Source organism: Sinohyriopsis cumingii, unplaced genomic scaffold (genome assembly GCF_028554795.1).
Source record: "Sinohyriopsis cumingii isolate HCF-2022 unplaced genomic scaffold, ASM2855479v2 utg000646l, whole genome shotgun sequence".
Classification (NCBI taxonomy): Eukaryota; Metazoa; Mollusca; class Bivalvia; order Unionida; family Unionidae; genus Sinohyriopsis; species Sinohyriopsis cumingii.
Window position 1 is genome coordinate 823,168 of NW_028315921.1, and position 12,567 is coordinate 835,734.

The 12,567-nt window shown below is 35.8% G+C and overlaps 2 non-coding genes across 2 annotated transcripts; both read right to left on the reverse strand.

Annotated features, from left to right (window-relative positions):
* Nucleotides 1-3,914: 3,914 nt before the first annotated feature.
* Trnas-gcu (transfer RNA serine (anticodon GCU)) lies at nt 3,915-3,996 on the reverse strand. The gene has a single exon. It is a non-coding gene; the product is annotated as a tRNA-Ser (tRNA).
* Nucleotides 3,997-11,620: 7,624 nt separating this feature from the next.
* Nucleotides 11,621-11,702, reverse strand: Trnas-gcu (transfer RNA serine (anticodon GCU)). Its single transcript has one exon. It is a non-coding gene; the product is annotated as a tRNA-Ser (tRNA).
* Nucleotides 11,703-12,567: the final 865 nt, after the last annotated feature.

Genomic DNA, 12,567 nt, shown 5'->3' on the forward strand with positions numbered 1-12,567 from the left:
GTAATACAGGGTGCAGATGGTGAAGAAAGAGGTGATGAAACTGATCAAGAAAAAGCTTTTCACAGAGTCAACCATTCATACTGGTATCTCTTTTACGACAATTCGGGTTTGGTGACAGTTTTATTTAATGGATACAAATATTTTATATTGAAATTAGAAACAGTGTTAAATGCATTTAATGAAAGCCTTTTCAATTAAACATTCAGTCCTCCAAAGTTGCCCTATACTAACTATACTATATTTATTTGAAGCGGAACATTTAGGGCTCGCTATAATTATAAATTATTATGTCAATGTTGCTCTATTTCTATTGTCTAGCAGTACAAGTAAAGTCTTTCAACATGCCGATGGTACAACCATGACATTAGCAAAGAAAGAATCTATTAATCAATCATTTATTGTACTTGGTTTATATTGTAAAGGATCTGGTTCAAAAGGGAATAAAGAAAACAAACGGAACTTTTATTTAATTCATCAGGCAGTCTCTGTTGAATTCTGCAGACAGCTCCAATTTCAACATTGTGATCACGTTATCTTAATTTTGGGAACTAGTGCTGGAGCTCAGTTAGAATAACACTTTGTCTAAAATTAAAACTTATTACACAGAGGTGATACTAAATTGTATGACTTCTGTTCATGTATAGCACAAATGTTTTACTCGCTTTTAAGTAGCTTGATTTTCCGTAAACCAGCCGCTGTTTCCTTTTGGAGTAGGGTATTTTGTTTTGGAAACATTTACTCACTAGAAAAAATACATTTGCCACTCTAGTATCACCCTTAACGTTCAACTGGTATTATATATAGCATTACCGATAGAGAACAGCCTTATCAGAGAGAAGTTTTAATCGGAAAGAATGGTGTTAGATGCACACTGCATTTAACACTGTCTTTAATATCGGCTGAATAAAAATTTGACCAAATCCAAAATTTATGTGAATGAGACAAACTTTTGACTCTGTCAAAAACGTTGCTTTTATCAATTTTTAAGGTATATCCCTCGATGTTGTCCCTCTAGGTCATAGCAATGACATCTCCTACAGTGAATGTTGTATCAGCAATATCCCTTCAAACTATAGAGCATGTCTGAATTAGAGGCATAATTTTGGGTAATACCCATTTCAAACCATGAGCCATAACCCTCGTCAAAATAGTATCATCTACATTAAATAGTCTCATAGGTCGCCAATATTTCCAGCTTCTTTAGTCGCTCTTGGTGTTGTAAAAAATGATATTGTATCAAATCTCACTGTCCATGACGTAATTGATTCCTTGTTAACGATCTGAAGAAGAAAAAATCTCTAACAGGTTATCATATTCATAATTTAAAACGTTGTAAAATACAACTACTTTATCGATTTAACCAGACCAAAATATCTAATTTTAGACATTATATTTATAGCTGCATGTATTTTATCAACCCTTGTATGACAATACTCAAATACGTATCATCAGAAGGTACGGACGAATTTACCAAGATTAAAACTGATTCTTTACAACTCTCATCATCTGTGCTCGATAATTACAAAATACAATAAAACTTATAAATGTATTTTAATATTTGATTTTCATTTGAAACAAGTGAGCCAAAGTCATCAATGGATTCATTAATAACATTTCGCTTTTGTTGATATTTTTCAGGATTTTTTTATAAAGTATTTGCTATTTGCGTCACTTTCAATCACCAAACTGGATTAAAATCTCGGTATAACACCTCAAAACAATTTTATTTCTTAGTCACTTCATTGTTGTTCGAGTTCTTCCTATGTATTGATATCAAATGAATCTTTAGCGGTAAATTTTACAGAAAATAGAATCATTTTGTCTTGACATCTATACAATTCTTGGAAACTTTCTTTCTTTCTCTTCGTACTGTATAGGAGCGAGAATTCTTACTTTTATATTTTGCATTATCCACTAAGTGAGTTGTTCACTAAAATATTTTACTCTTTCCCTCAATAATAATAGATTTCACTCTACATACCTATTCATCATTACAAACATTATCTAATTTAAGTAAGTGCCTAATTTCTTCGTTGCATGTAGTTATTTTAGGATCGATCTCATAATGATGTACATGCATAACAAAATATTTTGCATACCAATATATAATTTGGAGGAATTTAAGATATAATCCATCCTGCACTGCCATAGTTCGCATAGTACCATTCTCTCTTGATCTCCAAAGATCGTAAATATTGCTATCAACTGTAATTATGAAGCTCTCGAATAGCAATATCATCGATACGTATGTGTTTGTTATGTTGATCAATTGCAGCTATTGTAACCACCTACCAAGGTAGTGCTATAACTCGTATTGGTCTCCACAATTGTTGCACACGGTATTAGTGGATCAGATACAGTTTTATATGCAACGTTCACTCCATAAAGTCGGCCTTTGGATATAACTTCTAGAAACCTAAGATCGTTGTGTTCACCGAAAAGTCGTCTGACTACAAACGAAACAAGTGAAAATGGTTCTTGGATTTTGAGAGTGCTCCAGAAACAGCAGTTATGTAGACATTTTGGTGTTAACGTGTCTAAGTATAGCAGATTATATACAAAACTTAAAGAGGTTAAAGATAAACTTGCAAGTACGTTATTGGTTTTATTAATATTGGAGTACACAGGTATGGAATTAGTCGGCTCACAAATTATATTTTCCATGAAACTACCGCGATTCCATGAACGTTGTATTATTGTGAAACTTAATTTAACCCTAGCCCTCAGAATATAAGTGAACTGGAGAGAGTCCATTGCTTGTGCGCTATACATCTGGAAGGTATTACGTTCACATGTTCATACTTTATGTACCTGTGTACCTTTTAGAAGAAGAAATAAGTAGAAATTAGAAAGAATATGAAGAGGAATATCTATACCCCGGTCAACATAGACACCAATCTGATAAAATCAGATCTCCGCTGTCCTACGTGAAGATGTGACGACGACCACTGAAGAATGACATTCAGGTGACCATTAAATTAGCCAATGGAAATGCAACTTTCAAAAAATCTGAAAGTGAATCAAATCGTTCGATACACATTCATCCTTTTCACCCACGGTGCTCTTTCTCAAAACGCAAAGATATTAGACCTCATCTGACTGGTTGATAAAATTAACAATTATGGTAATAGCATAGGTACCAGAATATGCCTTCTAAGCGATCGCTGTCAGATCTTCATTTGGTAACAGCGGAGATCTGATTTTAATCAGTTTGGTACACAGGTACTTAAAGTATGAACAGGTGAAAGGACAGCTACATAAACGAACATTTTCCCCGTCATTTCTTCTACACTTCTGATAACATCAGTTTCTTTGACCTTCTTAACATTAACCGCAATTGTAGATTGTTGTCCAAGACTATCCGAGTATACAAACGTACAGTCTCCTGTTACTTAAAATTTGACCATCGTTTTAATGGGTATTACACACACTTCTAGTAAACAGACACATACGCGTGTGCTTTGGTGCCGTTTTGGAAACAACTCACCCCTTACCCTCCCAAACCTTAACTTGATCCCTTTTGCCTTGCTCGCAACCCTAAATGTTTCTGCTAATCGGCCGATTCGCGGCATTGATATTTGGCTACACTTCCCGCATGCATGTTAGCACTACTGGGACTTTATTTCAATGCCAAGAAATGTTGTTGTTTTTTTTTCTCCTGTGGGAGATAAAATGTTCCACACGCACAAAAAGTACAACTCGATTATAAATATGCAGCCGGAACAGGTCAATACACAAACCTGTCACAAACATGCACAAAACGTCAGTCCATTCAAGACACAAACCACCAAAAAAAATCATGGAGACATCATTAGGCGTGTTTTCTTTCTGACGTGACGATATCACATTACAATATTGATGAATACGGTTTGTAGTCATAACTAAAAGTGCTACACATCAGATAAAATGTATATCGACGAAGATGGGATTCGAACCCACGCGGGGAGACCCCAATGGATTAGCAGTCCATCGCCTTAACCACTCGGCCACCTCGTCCGGTGTATTTTGATGAGTACACTATTTATGTAGGGAGTGATCTATAGCTACCTGGCCTAAACCACACACAACTTTTGTCTGATATTCACGATTCAATATATGTTTTTTTTTCAGACAGAAAAAAATTCTAACCGTCGAACCATCCTAGCTCTAACTGATGTGCACATAAAGAACCTAGTGCATGATATTCTTTAAAAGAAGAAATATATATCTTCAGGTAAATTAAAACAATTCTCCTGGCTGGGAGAAAACTCAACATTACCCACCTACCCACCCAATAAACAGAAACAAATACATGGTCGGTCCCTTAGTGAGCAAGCATGTTCATATCAATGGATTGTTAGGCAAGGGAAAAAACTCGTACGAACATTCGTTGTATTCATCACTTCGGTAAGTATTACATCAGATAAGTGAATATCAGTTCCATTTTTTTTTAAAGTTATAAAAATCAATGTTTTCTAACAGCAGAGCCGAGTGGCCGAGTGGTCTAAAGCGCTCTCCGTCACGGATCACTGCCATCTCACCTCTGTCTGCGTGGGTTCGAGTCTCGGGCTCGGCCAATGTGGACATGTGAGAAAGCTTGCCGGTAGCTTCTCGTGGGTCGGTGGTTCTTTCCGGGGTTTTCCCGGGTTCTTCCTCCACCATTAATACTGGCCGCCATGTATAGCCTATCTTGTGCTGAAAAATGGCGTTAAACCCTATAACAACAACAATAACAACTAACAGCAGAGTGGCGCAGTGGAAGCGTGCTGGGCCCATAACCCAGAGGTCCGTGGATCGAAACCACGCTCTGCTAATCACTTTTATTTGGTTTTTGTTTTTTGTTTTTAATTTTAAATTCATAACATCAAATTATCATTTATCTTCAGGCACAAAAATATAAATAAAAGGCACATTCAGTAAATATGTATCTGATTTCATATATAAAATGTGGGTCAATGTAATTTACTTTTCACGCTTCAATGACGGCTTTTTTGGTGCGAATTTGGACCTTCTACACCGTTCTAGCAATAATAAAATGTCAAATGTACATGCAGCTAAAGTGAAATATAACAAAAGGTCAAGGTAACATTACTTTCACCCTTAAGCCATGTATTTTGTTGAGATCCTATATAGAAGTTGATACATGCATGTAAAATATTAAGTTCTTTTCTTTGGCACTGTATCAATTATTGTAGAGAATTTAAAGGTACAGAAAACAATTTGTCAAGGACATGATACAAGCAAAAGAAAAACAATGTGGCATGTAATGATATAGCATTGGAACGTTCGACAGTGATCAGGTGGACAAGCCTCCCCGTGTTTCCCACCCCACCGCCGGCATCACCCTTCCCCACCCCCAGACAAAAATGAGTGTTTGTCTCCCTGGCCCTCACTAGCTGCTAAATCCCACAGTCAGCTTGCGGTCTTCTTTGCGCTCCCTGTGAAAAATACATACTGAACCACCCCTGCGATCCCACCCAAAAGTGCCGAAAAGTTTTGACCTCTGACATGACATTGCCATATTAAAAATGGAATTTATTTTGTTTCAATTTTTCGTTAATCCGTACAATATGTGCTCTTCAAAGGCAAATTTACACATTTCCAGTGATTACATGTTTCCAAACTTGATATCCTGCTCCGGAAGGAAACGGAGGCTGGTTCTCGAAAATTAAACTTTAGATGAGCCTGTAAAATAATTGTGGTGTATATGAATAGAGGTCATACAATTTGCTATCAATTTTGGGATATATAGTATTTCTTCAATTGGTCACGGTGGGGTTTGATTCTTTTGTGTCATTCTAAAGGTATACTTTCTATTATACAATTGTAAGTTTTCTGTATTTTTCGCTTTGATCTCAGGATTTGATTCACAAACAACGTCCTAAACACAAACAATTCCTGCCTTTATAAGTTATGTGAACATGAATATTTTCCAACCACATGAATTATCAGAATTTAAAATGAGAGGTTGTTCAAATACAGCCAGAAACATCGATATTCATGTTGACATTATATCAAATGTGTTCCCATGCACAAAAACATTTGTCTGTGAAACATATGGAGGACATTTAAGTGCTGCTTATTTAAGGACATGAAAAATAAGTCCCTTTCAACTTCATATTTAGAACAGTAGATAAACAGTTATCAAGGGTATAAGAATAATAATAATAATAATAATAATAATAATAATAATAATAATAATAAATTAAGAAGAATGGCACATTTGGTTGTGAAAGTCCCATCTGATATATGCTCCTTAGTAAAACGCAATCCTCCTTTCGGATTCGCCATTTATTCAATTGTTGCAGGAGGGGGTCAATCGTTTTTCTTTTGTCGAACCAAGGGAGGCAACTAATGGAACTAGAACGTTCATTATAAACAATTGATTAGATAGTCAACTAATGCAGCTAAGAGGTTAGTGTTGTTGTTTCCATAAAATGTTTTACCGGGGTGTACTAGACTTTATGACTGCCTTAAATCCCAAACACGCCCATATATCATTGTCATAAATAAGATGTATCAATTATTTTCTACTACTCGATATCGGATTATTTTAAACAAGGAAATGTGTCTTTCTCAATGAAACAATATGTGACTTTGCATAATCCGATCGAGAGCTATCTGCAATGTGTTGTTCGATTCAAGCTACCCTGTCTATAATTACGGCAAATTGGACATTCAGTTATTTGTGAGACGCATTGACATCGAAAGACAAACTGGCTGAAGAGAGTTTTGGAGTATGAATCTCTGGTCACAAGAAATCTACGTCAGCGCGGAATGAATAGATGTGATCATGTGACTAGCTTTAGAAATACGCCCTACCTATGCTTAGGACATAACAACTTTCACGATCCAATCAGTCAACGAAAAAACAAAATGTCTTTCTATGTAGTTGTGCCGAAAGTTTCAAATTTGTATGAGGTTACGTTGCCAAATAAAGAGTATAATCTAAAGTGGAATTGGCAGTGATAACTATGACTGTACTTCCTCATATTCTGACACTATTATTGTATAAATACGTCGCCTACCTGCACACGTTTCCGACGAAGAGATAGGTATCAAGATAAGAGAATACGGAGTGGAATTCCTATCTCCCATTCAGGATAGATACTACCCTAGAAATCGTGTGACAGACGTGACGCATTTTTGTTTTGGATATTTAATTTTGATTGTTTGTTATTTTTTAAATATTTATTATTTGTTATTTCATGTTTTATTTCGTATTCTAGAGAAATTATTTGTTACATTTTACAATACTTGCTGGTTTTACATCTTTTCTATTACTTAGGTTAAGAACATAGATTTGTAATATTATGTAAAATACAGTTTTCCAAAAGAGATAAAATCTTAGCCCTACAGTCGGAAGCATCAAACTGTAAGTGACCATTAGTTCGTTAAGTTATTGCATGATAATCAAGTAAAGGTGCGCTCTTTTTGTCTTGACCCGGGTCGCATGATGACAGATTGCACAGATTTCGTGTGCCACAAGTGTTGGAAACAGCGTCATGTTCCTAGGAAGTACAAAAGGCCAAGCTCTGACAATTGTGGAAATTTTCTTTATTTGTGTTCATGTGGGAAATATGACTTAAGAAATACAACTGCCTAAAGATGTTACATGCTAAATGATTAAATTGAAGAAATTAATTACCGAATTGCTGACGTTGCCACAAAGGAAGATAGATTGGGGATTCAAGTTGTAGAAGATGATGAACACGAGGTTGATGAAGTAATACAGGGTGCAGATGGTGAAGAAAGAGGTGATGAAACTGATCAAGAAAAAGCTTTTCACAGAGTCAACCATTCATACTGGTATCTCTTTTACGACAATTCGGGTTTGGTGACAGTTTTATTTAATGGATACAAATATTTTATATTGAAATTAGAAACAGTGTTAAATGCATTTAATGAAAGCCTTTTCAATTAAACATTCAGTCCTCCAAAGTTGCCCTATACTAACTATACTATATTTATTTGAAGCGGAACATTTAGGGCTCGCTATAATTATAAATTATTATGTCAATGTTGCTCTATTTCTATTGTCTAGCAGTACAAGTAAAGTCTTTCAACATGCCGATGGTACAACCATGACATTAGCAAAGAAAGAATCTATTAATCAATCATTTATTGTACTTGGTTTATATTGTAAAGGATCTGGTTCAAAAGGGAATAAAGAAAACAAACGGAACTTTTATTTAATTCATCAGGCAGTCTCTGTTGAATTCTGCAGACAGCTCCAATTTCAACATTGTGATCACGTTATCTTAATTTTGGGAACTAGTGCTGGAGCTCAGTTAGAATAACACTTTGTCTAAAATTAAAACTTATTACACAGAGGTGATACTAAATTGTATGACTTCTGTTCATGTATAGCACAAATGTTTTACTCGCTTTTAAGTAGCTTGATTTTCCGTAAACCAGCCGCTGTTTCCTTTTGGAGTAGGGTATTTTGTTTTGGAAACATTTACTCACTAGAAAAAATACATTTGCCACTCTAGTATCACCCTTAACGTTCAACTGGTATTATATATAGCATTACCGATAGAGAACAGCCTTATCAGAGAGAAGTTTTAATCGGAAAGAATGGTGTTAGATGCACACTGCATTTAACACTGTCTTTAATATCGGCTGAATAAAAATTTGACCAAATCCAAAATTTATGTGAATGAGACAAACTTTTGACTCTGTCAAAAACGTTGCTTTTATCAATTTTTAAGGTATATCCCTCGATGTTGTCCCTCTAGGTCATAGCAATGACATCTCCTACAGTGAATGTTGTATCAGCAATATCCCTTCAAACTATAGAGCATGTCTGAATTAGAGGCATAATTTTGGGTAATACCCATTTCAAACCATGAGCCATAACCCTCGTCAAAATAGTATCATCTACATTAAATAGTCTCATAGGTCGCCAATATTTCCAGCTTCTTTAGTCGCTCTTGGTGTTGTAAAAAATGATATTGTATCAAATCTCACTGTCCATGACGTAATTGATTCCTTGTTAACGATCTGAAGAAGAAAAAATCTCTAACAGGTTATCATATTCATAATTTAAAACGTTGTAAAATACAACTACTTTATCGATTTAACCAGACCAAAATATCTAATTTTAGACATTATATTTATAGCTGCATGTATTTTATCAACCCTTGTATGACAATACTCAAATACGTATCATCAGCAGGTACGGACGAATTTACCAAGATTAAAACTGATTCTTTACAACTCTCATCATCTGTGCTCGATAATTACAAAATACAATAAAACTTATAAATGTATTTTAATATTTGATTTTCATTTGAAACAAGTGAGCCAAAGTCATCAATGGATTCATTAATAACATTTCGCTTTTGTTGATATTTTTCAGGATTTTTTTATAAAGTATTTGCTATTTGCGTCACTTTCAATCACCAAACTGGATTAAAATCTCGGTATAACACCTCAAAACAATTTTATTTCTTAGTCACTTCATTGTTGTTCGAGTTCTTCCTATGTATTGATATCAAATGAATCTTTAGCGGTAAATTTTACAGAAAATAGAATCATTTTGTCTTGACATCTATACAATTCTTGGAAACTTTCTTTCTTTCTCTTCGTACTGTATAGGAGCGAGAATTCTTACTTTTATATTTTGCATTATCCACTAAGTGAGTTGTTCACTAAAATATTTTACTCTTTCCCTCAATAATAATAGATTTCACTCTACATACCTATTCATCATTACAAACATTATCTAATTTAAGTAAGTGCCTAATTTCTTCGTTGCATGTAGTTATTTTAGGATCGATCTCATAATGATGTACATGCATAACAAAATATTTTGCATACCAATATATAATTTGGAGGAATTTAAGATATAATCCATCCTGCACTGCCATAGTTCGCATAGTACCATTCTCTCTTGATCTCCAAAGATCGTAAATATTGCTATCAACTGTAATTATGAAGCTCTCGAATAGCAATATCATCGATACGTATGTGTTTGTTATGTTGATCAATTGCAGCTATTGTAACCACCTACCAAGGTAGTGCTATAACTCGTATTGGTCTCCACAATTGTTGCACACGGTATTAGTGGATCAGATACAGTTTTATATGCAACGTTCACTCCATAAAGTCGGCCTTTGGATATAACTTCTAGAAACCTAAGATCGTTGTGTTCACCGAAAAGTCGTCTGACTACAAACGAAACAAGTGAAAATGGTTCTTGGATTTTGAGAGTGCTCCAGAAACAGCAGTTATGTAGACATTTTGGTGTTAACGTGTCTAAGTATAGCAGATTATATACAAAACTTAAAGAGGTTAAAGATAAACTTGCAAGTACGTTATTGGTTTTATTAATATTGGAGTACACAGGTATGGAATTAGTCGGCTCACAAATTATATTTTCCATGAAACTACCGCGATTCCATGAACGTTGTATTATTGTGAAACTTAATTTAACCCTAGCCCTCAGAATATAAGTGAACTGGAGAGAGTCCATTGCTTGTGCGCTATACATCTGGAAGGTATTACGTTCACATGTTCATACTTTATGTACCTGTGTACCTTTTAGAAGAAGAAATAAGTAGAAATTAGAAAGAATATGAAGAGGAATATCTATACCCCGGTCAACATAGACACCAATCTGATAAAATCAGATCTCCGCTGTCCTACGTGAAGATGTGACGACGACCACTGAAGAATGACATTCAGGTGACCATTAAATTAGCCAATGGAAATGCAACTTTCAAAAAATCTGAAAGTGAATCAAATCGTTCGATACACATTCATCCTTTTCACCCACGGTGCTCTTTCTCAAAACGCAAAGATATTAGACCTCATCTGACTGGTTGATAAAATTAACAATTATGGTAATAGCATAGGTACCAGAATATGCCTTCTAAGCGATCGCTGTCAGATCTTCATTTGGTAACAGCGGAGATCTGATTTTAATCAGTTTGGTACACAGGTACTTAAAGTATGAACAGGTGAAAGGACAGCTACATAAACGAACATTTTCCCCGTCATTTCTTCTACACTTCTGATAACATCAGTTTCTTTGACCTTCTTAACATTAACCGCAATTGTAGATTGTTGTCCAAGACTATCCGAGTATACAAACGTACAGTCTCCTGTTACTTAAAATTTGACCATCGTTTTAATGGGTATTACACACACTTCTAGTAAACAGACACATACGCGTGTGCTTTGGTGCCGTTTTGGAAACAACTCACCCCTTACCCTCCCAAACCTTAACTTGATCCCTTTTGCCTTGCTCGCAACCCTAAATGTTTCTGCTAATCGGCCGATTCGCGGCATTGATATTTGGCTACACTTCCCGCATGCATGTTAGCACTACTGGGACTTTATTTCAATGCCAAGAAATGTTGTTGTTTTTTTTTTCTCCTGTGGGAGATAAAATGTTCCACACGCACAAAAAGTACAACTCGATTATAAATATGCAGCCGGAACAGGTCAATACACAAACCTGTCACAAACATGCACAAAACGTCAGTCCATTCAAGACACAAACCACCAAAAAAAATCATGGAGACATCATTAGGCGTGTTTTCTTTCTGACGTGACGATATCACATTACAATATTGATGAATACGGTTTGTAGTCATAACTAAAAGTGCTACACATCAGATAAAATGTATATCGACGAAGATGGGATTCGAACCCACGCGGGGAGACCCCAATGGATTAGCAGTCCATCGCCTTAACCACTCGGCCACCTCGTCCGGTGTATTTTGATGAGTACACTATTTATGTAGGGAGTGATCTATAGCTACCTGGCCTAAACCACACACAACTTTTGTCTGATATTCACGATTCAATATATGTTTTTTTTTCAGACAGAAAAAAATTCTAACCGTCGAACCATCCTAGCTCTAACTGATGTGCACATAAAGAACCTAGTGCATGATATTCTTTAAAAGAAGAAATATATATCTTCAGGTAAATTAAAACAATTCTCCTGGCTGGGAGAAAACTCAACATTACCCACCTACCCACCCAATAAACAGAAACAAATACATGGTCGGTCCCTTAGTGAGCAAGCATGTTCATATCAATGGATTGTTAGGCAAGGGAAAAAACTCGTACGAACATTCGTTGTATTCATCACTTCGGTAAGTATTACATCAGATAAGTGAATATCAGTTCCATTTTTTTTTAAAGTTATAAAAATCAATGTTTTCTAACAGCAGAGCCGAGTGGCCGAGTGGTCTAAAGCGCTCTCCGTCACGGATCACTGCCATCTCACCTCTGTCTGCGTGGGTTCGAGTCTCGGGCTCGGCCAATGTGGACATGTGAGAAAGCTTGCCGGTAGCTTCTCGTGGGTCGGTGGTTCTTTCCGGGGTTTTCCCGGGTTCTTCCTCCACCATTAATACTGGCCGCCATGTATAGCCTATCTTGTGCTGAAAAATGGCGTTAAACCCTATAACAACAACAATAACAACTAACAGCAGAGTGGCGCAGTGGAAGCGTGCTGGGCCCATAACCCAGAGGTCCGTGGATCGAAACCACGCTCTGCTAATCACTTTTATTTGGTTTTTGTTTTTTGTTTTTAATTTTAAATTCATAACATCAAATTATCATTTATCT